We start from the raw sequence: 14,390 nt of genomic DNA, 5'->3' as shown, positions 1-14,390 counted from the left end.
TTAGGGTCTGGAGGGCTTGCAGTTTCCCCTCCTCCTTCTACACTTAACATTACAACCTTCAATACACTGATAACTAGCAGTTTGTGCACCCCTGGGACCAACACCTCTAGGTATGTCAAGAATTTGGATGAAATGTGAAAGATCACATTCCATGTGGCCCAATCTTGATCAATGACTTGCAATCTAGCGAAGAGGGGCTTCGTAGGACAATTTATAGGCATTTAGCCATCCTTGAAATTGCTTAACTATTAGATTGATAAAAATTAGAGGTTTTTCATGTGAGACCAACTCTCAACCACTTCTTGTGCCTAGGGTTTCTTCACCTTCCTTTTTGAACACAAGGCAAATAAATATCCTATTTTCTGTGAATTCCTGCTTTATGGGCACCTAGGGTTTATACTAAAATTAATGGAGTCTAGATTTTAATCCAAAGAATGATGGACCTTCAACATTTCTTGTCTAGGCTATGCTCCCTTTCCTTCTTTTACATTGTTGGAATGATGAAACCTTCAAATATAAAATGCATTGATCATGTTGAGTCATATGAAGGCATGTTTTCCTATGCTTGAATATATGATGAAGTGGATCTAGATAAAGGTTTACCCTCAATCATTCTCTTATATTTAAATAGTCATTCTTTCATTCAAGAAATGGATTATGATTAATTACCTTTCGAGTGTAAATTGTGCATGAATATGGGAATTGTTGCAAGGAATTATGAATAAAATAGAAGACCAACAAAGTCAAGTAGAAGAAGGGGAATAGGTTAGAAATTCTAGAAGACCATGAAGAGGAAGGATAAATACAAGAAGGCACAAATTAAGAAAATCCAAAAGTTGTTGTGTTGGACAACCATGAAAGAATTAAAAAAGAAACACCACTATTAGAAGACATCCCAACTATGAATCAAAATATGAAAGAGATGGAATCAACGAAGAAGGAAGCGTTTCTCACCCCTAAATTGCAACACTAGATCCAATTATTGGATTGACGAATGAGAGATCTAGTAAGGAATATGAAAATGAGTAAGGCCCAAATTCTGGCACCAAGAAAGTTGGAAGGAAATGAAATAAGGCCCTACTAAAGGAAATACAAAATAAAGACAAAGAACAAGAAACAAAGCAATGAATAGGCACATCCTTAACCAAAGTGGTTAGAATAGATTTTAAAGTAGGTGATCCATACCCTATTCATGGGCGATTAAGATATCAAAGTAAATAATGAAGATAATCTCCTATAATTGCATAGGACTAGGCTCATACAAAAGGATTTCTGAAGTAAACAACCTTATAAAATATGAAAAGCCTCTATTCCTCTTTCTCCACGAGACAAAAATGGGGGCACAAGAGATGATCCAAAAATGTGGATATTTTTGGAAAGGAAGTAATGTGCAAGCCGTAAACTCAAGAGGCACTTATGGGGGGCTATGTATGATCTATACAACCTCATTTTTTGGCTTATTTAGATGGATCATTCACCCCATTTCTTAGCAAATCACATTCTTCACATTCCTAGTTAGCAAATGTGCTCCATTGTAAACATCTATATTCCAATTTTTTAGCACAAAAAGTTTCTTTTTGGACCTATCTTTGTAATCTAAATGATGCATAATTTACTCACTGTGTTATTTTTGGGGGAGACTTTAGCTTAACACTCCATTCCTAATAGAAGAAAGGTGGATCACTCGTAAGGGATCCTTTAAGGAGCATGTGAATTATCTTATATCCTCTTTGGAACTTGTAGATATTAAACCAATTTTTAAAAACAATATGTGGGGTAACAAAAGGATTGACCTAGGACACATTGCAACGTGCCTTGATTGATTCTTAGTGGACAACCATGTTTTGAGTCAAAATAATTCCTTATCTTATAATATTTTTGTTGTAATTTGTTGAGGAACGTTAGGAGGAGAAAATACCCTCCCCTATGTTTGTAAAAACTATTTAAAGAGCTCTCAAGCACTAGGCTAGGGGTTTTAAATTTGTACATGGAAAAGCCTAGTTACACTTTTGTACTCAGTTCTTCCTTAATATATTCATTGGACCATTTCTTGATTCCATGCTTCAACATAGCAAAGCAAACTCAATAGTATTATTGGAATTTGTTTTTCTCTAATCTTTAATTAGAATAAGTAAAGTGTTTTTATGTTCATGATTTGATGATTGAATAATTCAGTATTGATTTATTGTTCCTTTCAATTTTAAGCATAAAGATACGAAATAGATATGTGAATGATATTCATGATTTAATTCAATTAATTATTTAATTGAAATAATTATTTCATTTACACACTATTCTAAATTAGTGACATAAAAAGTAAATCTATATTTCTTGTTGTTTTGTTATCTTTCACTTTCACGTATTGGGAATACCCAGGTTACCTAGTATTAAACTTTAGAACTCTTTCTATAGTTGACTACTTTCATTTAGTGATATCATTTATTTTTCCTATATCTCTTTAATCTTCATATTCACAAGTCTCCATTCGTTGAAGAAATCTTCATAAAGGTAATGAGGCCCATTCAACCAGTAGAAACCATTATCCCAAACGGATAAGTGTCTAATTGGGGATTTTACGCGTGGTTTCCCAAAGTTGATTAAGTTTAATTTTTTCCATCAACATTTTTCACTACTACATATAGCATTAAAATGCGACAACATAGTCCGACAGTATGGACCATATTGTCGCAAAGGTCAAGAAAAATGTCGTTTTCTTAGTTTTGGTGCCTATGTTCATTGCAATTACGACAACGTATTTTTCATGCATCATAATTGCAATGTATTATTTATAAAATGTCTCACTTGCAAATGGCAGAAGCCTTTCTCTGCACCTACGATGAATTTTTTTTGTCATTGCAAGTGAGATGGACTACCAATATATATAACATGTTTAACATATAATAAAATTAAATGATATATATAATTTTTTTTTATGTTATATATATATATATATATATATATATATATATATATATATATATATATATATATATATATATATATATCTATATATATATATATATATATATATATATATATATATAACAACCTTATAAAATATGAAAAGCCTCTATTCCTCTTTCTCCACGAGACAAAAATGGGGGCACAAGAGATGATCCAAAAATGTGGATAGTTTTGGAAAGGAAGTAATGTGCAAACCCTAAGCTCAAGAGGCACTTATGGGGGGCTATGTATGATCTATACAACCTCATTTTTTTGGCTTATTTAGATGGATCATTCACCCCATTGCTTAGCAAATCACCTTCTTCACATTCCTAGTTAGCAAATGTGCTCCATTGTAAACATCTATGTTCCAATTTTTTAGCACAAAAAGTTTCTTTTTGGACCTATCTTTGTAATCTAAATGATGCATAATTTACTCACTGTGTTATTTTTGGGGGAGACTTTAGCTTAACACTCCATTCCTAATAGAAGAAAGGTGGATCACTCGTAAGGGATCCTTTAAGGAGCATGTGAATTATCTTATATCCTCTTTGGAACTTGTAGATATTAAACCAATTTTTAAAAACAATATGTGGAGTAACAAAAAGATTGACCTAGGACACATTGCAACATGCCTTGATTGATTCTTAGTGGACAACCATGTTTTGAGTCAAAATAATTCCTTTTCTTATAATATTTTTGTTTGTACTTTGTTGAGGAATGTTAGGAGGAGAAAATACCCTCCCCTATGTTTGTAAAAACTATTTAAAGAGCTCTCAAGCACTAGGCTAGGGGTTTTAAATTTTTACATGGAAAAGCCTAGTTACACTTTTGTACTCAGTTCTTCCTTAATATATTCATTGGACCATTTCTTGATTCCATGCTTCAACAGAGCAAAGCAAACTCAATAGTATTATTTGAATTTGTTTTTCTCTAATCTTTAATTGTTTTTATGTTCATGATTTAATGATTGAATAATTCACTATTGATTTATTGTTCCTTTCAATTTTAAGCATAAAGATACGAAATAGATAAGTGAATGATGTTCATGATTTAATTCAATTAATTATTTAATTGAAATAATTATTTCATTTACAGACTTTTCTAAATTAGTGATATAACAAGTAAATCTATATTTCTTGTTGTTTTGTTATCTTTCACTTTCACGTATTGGGAATACCCGGGTTACCTAGTATTAAACTTTAGAATTCTTTTTATATTTGACTACTTTCATTTAGTGATATCATTTATTTTTCCTATATCTCTTTAATCTTCATATTCACAAGTCTCCATTCGTTGGAGCAATCTTCATAAAGGTAATGAGGCCCATTCACCCAGTAGAAACCATTATCCCAAACGGATAAGTGTCTAGTTGGGGATTTTACCGCGTGGTTTCCCAAAGTTGATTAATTTTAATTTTTGCCATCAACATTTTTCACTACTACATATAGCACTAAATTGCGACAACATAGTTCGATAGTATGGACCATATTGTCGCAAAGGTCAAGAAAAATGTCTTTTTCTTAGTTTTGGTGCCTATGTTCATTGCAATTACGACAACATATTTTTCGTGCATCATAATTGCAATGTATTATTTATAAAATGTCTCACTTGCAAATGGCAGAAGCGTTTCTATGCACTTGTGATTTTTTTTTTGTCATTGCAAGTGAGATGGACTACCAATATATATAACATGTTTAACATATAATAAAATTATATATATATATATATATATATATATATATATATATATATATATATATATATATATATATATATATATATATATATATATATATATATATATATATATATATATATATATATATATATATAATTTTGAATGTTATATATTAATTTTTTAACGTTATAAAACACACACACACACACACATACACACATATCTAATGTTTAATCCTGGATGTCATGATATATGTATTACTCTTTATGGATTCAGTGTTCGACAACTTCTGAGGCTGTTAACCTCATTGCCAAACATTTTAACCAAGACCCTATTCCTCACTTCCCAAAAATTCAACCATAACATATGGCATCAAACGAGTTTTCCAAGCTCATGTGGATTCGGATTAGCATATTTGCAGTTTAGTTATGACTGTAATAAACCATATCTTGTGGACAATGATGAAGTAAGAACTGAAGTCATAAACCTTTCAGGCTTAACAAAAGAAGAAAGGTCGGCAGAAGATAAGGAAGTGTGGAAGCGTGGAAGAAATATATTTATTATTTACTGTCCAGCCTTGTGTGTCTCACTCGTTGGAGGAAAAAATCACCTACCCTGACAATCTAGCATTCTTGCAGGAAAGGGGCCAATTCTTCCTCCCATTCCTTGACACCATGGGAGGAATTCTTCCTTTCTCTAATTTGATGCATCAATTTATAGTGGTTTGTTTCTTTTTTTCAAAGGTCTCTACTTTATGAGCCATCCAGGGCTTTGGGAAGTCATTCCATAACTCAACATTCGACCCAACTAGTTCATTTGATAGTGTTTTGTTTCTTTCTATCGAAGGCCACTGCTTCGAGAGCCATCTAGATTTTTGGGAAGTCATTCCATCCATTTGCAGGGTTTACCATATTAAAATATGGGAATGCAAGGTCAGTATAGGGAGATTCATTGGAAGTATGTCCTCAAACTTCCTGCAATTTCATACTGGGCACGTTTGTGTAATTGGCTAGGGAAATTTTGTTGTGCTAGGGTTTCAAAGAAATATTTCCAGTACACAATAACTTTTAAATAGTTGATGAATCAATGGGAATGGTACATATATAGTGTGATATGTCATCTAAATAACATAATGTCTTCAAGAAAATAATAGAGTAAAGCACACAAAATATCAAATTCTTCCTTCATAGCAATAGTTCATAAATCCAACCAATACAATTTGTTCAATAAAACTTCTCACAGTGTCATGGATTCACCTAAGACCCTAATCATAGCTATGTTGGTCCAGATACAATCCAACACAAATTAAATACTTTGTCTGATTTACTTCTATATCTATGAACAAATATGATCAATTACTAGACTGCTTCAGAACCCAGGTTTGTAATAGAAGTTTAAACCATCTCCTATTGGTACTCGGATTCACTGCTGGAGAGGCCAAGAATTAGTAAATTTTGTGAGGTCATAATCCTCCTTTTGCATTGCTTTGAGGTGTTGGACTTGTTCCACTTACTATGGGTTCCATAAACCCTATCAAATTGCAATAAGATTAGGCTTTGGTTTCCCTTACTAGTCACAGAGATGACATTTTGAAGGCCAAATCAGAGCTCTTACTAGAATTTTCTTTGATTAAAACCACATGTTGGGAATTGGATAATCTATCACTCCTCGTGTGTTTCGCAACATGGCTTAACTGCCTCTTGTGGATTAGTTAACTCTAGCGATGCGTCCATTTACTAACACTTGTGGGTTTTGGCATAATGGAAATCTTGATTCCAATAAGTGGTATCAAAGCCAAATGTCTCGAGTTTGAATCACACCCAGCTCACATTGGGGGGGATATTTTTGCGCATTGGATAATCCAACGCTCATCGTGTGTTTTGTGACATGACATAACTATCTCTCTTGGATCTGATAACTCTGACAATGTGTTCGTTTACTGACACTTGCAGGTTTTGGTGTAATGGAAATCATGATTCCAAAACCACCCTACTGCTTTTCCCTAATTAACCTTCGGGTCTTCCGAGTTGGTTGCAGAAGAGGTATTCACATTCACTGGTCCTCAGGAACTTCACTTAGTTATATTCAAGAATTAAATATCTCAAAGTTTCCAACAATCGTCGATGTGGTGACCAGACTATTTGTGGAATGGACACTGAGGCATATTTTTCTCCTCATTGGAAGGCGAGGAATCATAATAAGTTTGGTTGTCCATTGTTGGACTTTAAGTTTTGGTGGCTAAAGTAGATGCTAAAAGCGAGCTAAAAAAAACCGCCTTTTGGATAATGAGGGGTTTTGCTATAGCTTGAGGTCAAGTTTGGAAGTCATTCGATATGCATGCTCCAAAAATTCACCCGTGTTATATATTATCCCTAATATATGGAAATTTCCATGAAATAAATTTAATGTGAAGAAAAATTTCAAGATATTGTACCTCAAGTTATGGAGATCTTGTTGAAGTGGTTAATGTTTAGGTATATTGTTTTCCCTCATAGTTGTTGAAGTTGCAACCATTAAGAAAGTATGACATCATTGTAACCATAACCACTGGTTTGACATCTTCATTTGGCTATGAGTGGCTATTTGGATGCAACTAGTGTTGAGTTATGGTTATGCCACCAATCTCGGTCATCCTTCAATGACAAAAGAAATTGAGCTCTTATCATATGTTCATATTTTACAACCAAGGGCGAAACATCTTTCCATTCAAGAAGATATCAAACTTTTGAATAGAAAATATTGTTTCGAGGGTGGTTTACTGGAATAGTAGAGGGAATTGTTGTGTGTTTTTCTAATGTTGTTGTTAATATTGTATGAACTAGTCTTGTTGTATGAATTTTTGTTCTGAGCACATGATTTGTTTGAACATGGTCATCTTGTCTTGTATCATCTTGCCCTTGAAGATGTATGTAACCATTGCTTCCTCTACATCTGATGTTGATTTTTTTGCAATTTCTCCACAAAGAGTTTAATTAAGTTGTTGAATTCTTGAGGAGATTTAGGATTTTGCACAATACCATTTAGCAGTTTATAGATGAACTAAAGAATATATATTTACAAGAATATATTTTATACCTCTATTTTGTTGAGTAATGAATTTGTGAACTACTTGAGAACCACCTAATATGAATGAGGACTAAAGAAAATTTCCATTCATCCTATTATTTCACAATTAGAGTCATGGAGACATTCGTTCCATGCTCAAGAATGTTCTCTCCCTCGTCTTTGTTAGAAATGTAATTACTCCCGCATGAGGAGTTGGCTAAAATTAGAGAGTGAGTTAACTAAGCATTGAGTCAAGTCGAGTGATGGATGAAGTGTTAAGTGCAATCCATATTTAGAGTGTGAGTTAACTAAGTTAAGTGTGTGTGCATGTCAAGATATTTTAGGCGAGTCGCTAGTCAAAAAGGTTTAAATACCCTTCACCGGGTTCATTGCAATAATCAAGTTTTGTGTGATCAGTAGAAGAGCTGCAACTAGTATGTTTTGTGTGTGAATTTATGCTTTGTCTCCTTTACCTTCCCAATAGTCTTTAGTTGCACCATCCTATTTTAATGGTGTATTTGTAGCCCTAATAGTTTATTTGTAGCCCATAACTACACACCCAAACACATTTAGTGGCAGTGTTGGGTTGTGTTATATTCTTTTCATGACTAGCCCACGTAGTTAACTGGGGGATTAGAGGGGGGGTGAAGCCCCCCCTTCGTTGCGCTAACTGCGTAACAGGGGGGTCACAGGGTCCCGGTTTTGGGATCTAGGGGAAAATCTTTGTGTATGTTTTTTTTTGTGTTATGCTCTCGCATTGTTTAATTTAGGTGTTTAAGAATTCGTATGCAAGTAATTTCTGTACGAGGTTGAAACCTATAGACAAGACAGAGAGTTAGAGTTCTCATAAGAGTCTATGCCACAACACCTTATCTATATTGATAGACCAAAAAGGGTATAGAAATGAATTGCGCTCAAATTATGAAAGGGATAGAGATATATACTCATCGCCACTTCCCGGTACTGCAAACTTTTCAAAGAGACTGACAATGTTGTGTTTATATTGCATATTTAAATGACGCAATATTACTATGCACTCATCTGTTTTCGTTGTCCTCCCTATCACTTCGTATAGGTACAAGTGACAGGCCTACTTGTTATGTATATTGAGATCATGGGTACTGATTTGTGTAATTTGGTGTGTAATTATTCCCATGCATAAACACTATGCTTACATAGACTGCGCATGAGTTATGTTATGTCTTATGGTAAATTAATTTGTGCATTGTCTATACTTAGATTATTTTGACATGCTGCCATGATGGCTATGAGGATATTGTTGCAATTTCCTTTAGGAACAAACTTCTGTAAAGATGAAAGCCTTTCTTACGTGAATTTGGCCAGGAAAATTTCATCTTCCATTTATATGCTGAGTTGTGATGGCTTGTAGCATTGTATGTGTACAATCGAATGATTAGTTTTCCATTTTGTTTGTTATGAGGTAATTAATAGTAGCATAGATCACAACTTTAGTGGCCAGCAATCTGGAATTAGTTATCCTTAGATCATTGAAGTCCATGGTATACAACATCAATGGTTTTCGCACTTAGATGTCCTAAATCCTCCGGGATAGATTCATGAATTTCTGCATTCATTGCTTAGCATAGTTATTACTTGAATTATACCTTACATAAAGAGGTATTTAGTCAATGGGCGTAGTGATTCCTTGTGAAAGGATCACTTGTGCTTGAAGATAATAGTTGTTTAGAGAGTTAGTTGGGGAAACAATTGTAAGACCGAATTGGTGTGGTATAGAAAGGGTTTAGAGCTACATCAAGGACTGGATAGAGAGTGAGGTAGTCTTCCTTTTCCTTTTAAGAGAACAAGAAAACAAAAAAAAAGAGAACCTTTTGATTGTTATACAAAATTCCACCTTCCGAGAACATATTATTAGAAGTTAATTATAATCCCTAATAAAGAATATGATTCTCTCGTATACGTGGGTTGAAATGGTAATCTTGAACTATGAGTCTTCACTTTGATTATCAAACCTCATTGCGTATTTAATATGTTGTGGGCAACCAAATTAAATGGGTAGGAAAGTCACGAATGATTGGAAGCCATTCCTCTCAAAACTAACTTACTAAGGTTACTTGTGGCAACCAATACTCATGACAAGTTTAATTCTTGCTTTATGAATTCACCTTCATTTCATCATGTAAATGACCTTAAATGATTGTAAAGAATATCCTATCTCGGTCTTACTCTTCCTGTATGACGAATGAAGGATATTGGATGCCACTCTTGCTTATACCGTCCATATCAATCTATCTTTGAACAGAAATACAATGAATTATATATATAGATATATATATATATATTTTGATTGGTATTATTTTTTGTATTTCTTTTGTTGATATTTAAAAATACAATTTTATGATTATTTAGATTATATTTTGAAATGTGAAAAAAAAATTGATGTTTCCAAAATTTAATAAAGTAATTACATTATATAAATTTAATAAATAAAATATACAGTTTTTAGTATGATTAGTTAAATTTTAAATAAAATTAATCAATGCCCAAAAATATTGAACTTTTTGAACCTTTAACGTCAATTTATATATTTTCAAAAATATATTTTGAAAGAACCAAAAAATTATCAAGCAAAACTTGAAGTTGCATGCTTCACTGGTATACATTTATTGAATGCATGTATTTTATGTTTCAGTGATTTCCAGTGTAATTTTTAGAAATAGATAAGAATTTTATAGGCTATCTGTAACTTCATAGAAGTTCAAATAAATATTTCCCCGTAACTAAAAAATCGGTGATTTCAGGACTTTTAAAGTATGAACACTGCATGATAGCAAGATTGACTTGACTAACTCGACCAATCTACGCGTAAGGAGAAATTCATGCTATTATTATGAAAGTAGAACTGTTTTACCAGTCCACACCTGAGGAGAAATGATAGATTGTCATGAGTCATGAATGACATGCTTTGCTGTTATACACTTATTACATGTACGTTCTTCAAGTTTCAGTGATCTCCGCGACAGTGACAACACAAACATTTTCTCTACTTTTTGAATTTATGGAAATTCTACGAAATCAAGACTCACGACTTAACTTGCGTAATCGGTTTGGCTTCGTTGTGGACTGGTAAACCAGTCCTCCTTCCATGCTATCTTCCTTTTACGTGCATTTCACCTAATACGTGCACATTGGTGAAACGAGTAAGTCAGCAGTCTTGTTGTCATTAAGAGGGAGTTATTTTGAGTACAAAGTGTTCTATAAATTTTTGAAGGACGAGATATTTATGACGCTTATATGAAGAAGAGTTCAAATAATTCACTTACTCAGCAAATGGCACTCGTCATTTTTCTTGCGCTGTACAAGGTTGAGGCAGCAAAGTCAAGTTTTTACTGAAACAGACCCTTTCCATTCCATTTTCTGCGTTTATCCGCGCAGATTCTCAAAGCAGAGAATTGCACAAATTTGGTGACAATATTATGACAATATGTAATGGCAAATTGGCAATTACAGAAAGAGGGTTGATCGACCTGGAAAACGAATATTTCTCTCTTTAAAATAATAGGGAAAGTCGTCGCTGGTTTCTAAAACCGACTGACAAAGCGAGTCACTATTTTATGCTTTTATATTTATTATCGCTGCCGCGCAGGGTATAACGCTTTCAAAAATGCGTTGACCGTTGTATTAAGTTTGAGTGGACTAAAAATCAAATAACAATGTGTAAAGTTAGTTTTATAAAATAAAATAAATTTGTTTTTAAATTTTTTTTCCTTTTAATTCTGATTGGTAGAATTAGCTATATTCTTATTATGTCAGGATGATTCCCCAGTCTGTCAGTAATAACATACAGACAATTAATGTTTCTGACATAATCTGGTGTTTCTAGACATAATCTGATGCAGTTGTCTATAACGCGACTTTTTGAAAGTCTTTCTGGTCGGTTTTTCCGGTCGAAATCCGGCAGGAATTTATTGGAATCGCAAGTTTGATAGCTAGTTTCTGCACAATGAAAGCATCCCACGGGTTTTTCAGGGTGCTGAATCCAAATATGCAGTTAAAAAACCATTTTAACTGCAACAAATCAAGATTTAATCTCAATTTCTTCCGCCGGATTCCGTCACCGAATCTCCAAAAAATCGCATTATAGACAACTCCTAATCTGATGCCTGATAAAATGATGGTTATGAATTTCAATGCAAGTAACATTTCCAATTATTCTTTTTTCCATCAACCCGCATTTCAGGATAACTTTTTAAGTTTATTGGAAATTTGATTATATAATTGTTTAAGATAGATTCTTATACTTCTTCATTCGAAAGGGCAAGAAATATTTTCTCTCTTGTGAGTTCAAATATTTAATTTGAATTAGGAAATAATCTATATAGTTGATTTATCAATTTTCATGAAACTAAAATTTTCAATTATAATTATTTCTTAACAAAATTGAATAAATATGTGAACCAATTTTAAACCCTAATTATGAAATGTTTGTCATTCCATTACAAGTTTCTTTACCTAATGTGATAAAACATTAAATTAAATGTTTAAACTGGAAAATTTGAAGAGGGCTCTATACTGTACTATTTATGTGTTGTGATTAGACCTCTGTTGTAGGTTATTTATATGTTGTGATTAGACATATGTTGTAGGGTACTCCATTTTCTCTTAGAAAAGGCATTGCACAACCATTTTTATTTATTTTTTGGACATTTGTCTTTGCAATCATCAAAATTCATGCGCTTAAATATTTTCCAAATTAAAATAAAATTGATGATATACGGCTTTATTAATTGCAAATCCTTGTTATTTGTAACTTTGAATTTATTACTTTGGTTTGGCAAACAAAATATCAGAATTGAAACTCACTAAAGAAAACAACAAATTTATCAAAACACTTTGTGACTTTAAATTTATTATTTGTTAAAAACATTTGGCCAACAAACATCAAAGTACAAATCCAAACAATTCCGAGCATCTTTTTAAGCCAAGGAAGAAGACTCACACTTACCTTTTATATTTAAATAATAGTGTATCTTAAAAGATATAATAAAGTAGTATGCGTAATTTAATATTATTAAATTTGATTAATTATGAAAATAATAAAAATATGACCAATATATTTGATGTGCTCGGGAGCGAACTCGAGGGCGTGACGATAGAGTTACAGAGGGTCTCGGAGGTTGCTCCTAATGGAGTGTAGTAGAGGAGGGAGCTCCACTCCCTCCTACAAGGAAGCAACGGCTGGTAAAGGCAAGTCACCAATGGGTAAAGTCAAAAGTTCTAGTGAGGAAGGGGGGAAAAATAATGAAAAGGAGTCAGATGGGGCCAGAACCAAAGAGAACAGTAGCACAAAGGACAAAGAGGAAGAAGACAAAAGCCAGGGAACAAGGGACAAAGATCAAAAGGGACCGTGCAGACCCAAAACGGAGATTACTCTGAGAATAGTGTTGAATGATCCTGCTTTGCAGGAGCACAGGGAACATATGGGGACTTACGCCATAATCTGCAAATTCATGGGAATTTGGCCATCTGAAAAGGCATTACAGACATGGATCAAATACCACTGGAAACCCAAAAGATGTATTGAACTCCATCTAGGGTCAAAGGGTTTTTTTACTGTGGTATTTACTAATATTGAAGATAAGGGCAGAATATTTGAAGGAGGACCCTATTTTTTCGCAGCAGCAGGCCTCTATATGAGGCCGTGGAAGATGAATTTCATTCCAGAAAGGGAGACATTCACCTCGGTACCTGTTTGGGTAAGGCTCTACTCCCTACCCCTCAATTATTGGCAACATGGGTTGCTTGTTGCCATAGGCAATAAACTAGGTCGTTTTACAAAGCTTCGGAAGCCACAAGAAGGGGTAAATATACTTCCTATGCTAGGATTTGTGTAGAAATGGATCTATCAGGAGCTCTCCTAGATGAAGTAATCCTAGAAGTTTTGGACGAGGAATGGGTCCAAACAGTGGATTATGAGCATATCCCGTTCAGATGTCGTAGATGCCATGAACATGGGCACCTGATTAGAGACTGTCCCCTTAGTAAAGTAGACAATAAAGGAGAACAGAATAATGTGAAGGATTCTGAAAACTTTCAGAAAGTGGTAAATAGAGGAAAAGGAGGCAGAAAGGGCTCAAGGAAACAACACAACGAGGGGAAGAAAAACAACCTGAACAGGTTTCAAGTGCTGGAAGAAAAGGAAGAAATGACCAGCGAAGACCTAGCAATGGAGGAAGGACCTAAGGAACAAGAGAAGGGGGAGAACTACAACATAACACAAGAGATTTGTAACAGACAAGAAACTATGAATAGGGAGACTGAAGCAAAAATGGATATGGAAATGACCCAAAGTGAAACAGATCTGGAAGACCATGAACTACAAGAAATCCTAGAGAAGGAACACCTAGATCTGGAAGGGTTCTTGATGCAGGGAACCAAGGGAGGGATAGATTCACTACCCCAAGAGGACTGCAATAGAATACAACAACTATTTTTATGGAAGACTCAGGAAAGAGGGTCAGAAACAGGATTAAACACTGACAAGCTGGAAATCAAAGGAGTGAAAATAATGAAACCATCCTCGGGACTAGCTCCTAGAAATGCTAGTAAAAAGAGAGGCCAAAAAAAGTAGAAGGAACTTTTGATGGAATGTGGAAAGCTAATGATAGATTCGGGTAAGATGAAAGACCTAATCAGTTACTCCTTTACAAATCTTTCAATATGAAATTTACATCGTGGAATA

This window comes from Pinus tabuliformis, chromosome 7 (assembly GCF_031772625.1).
Source record: "Pinus tabuliformis cultivar Carrire ecotype Pingquan chromosome 7, CPIR1, whole genome shotgun sequence".
NCBI classification, from domain to species: domain Eukaryota; kingdom Viridiplantae; phylum Streptophyta; class Pinopsida; order Pinales; family Pinaceae; genus Pinus; species Pinus tabuliformis.
The sequence above is the reverse complement of the archived record's forward strand: the minus strand, read 5'-3'. Positions refer to the sequence as shown.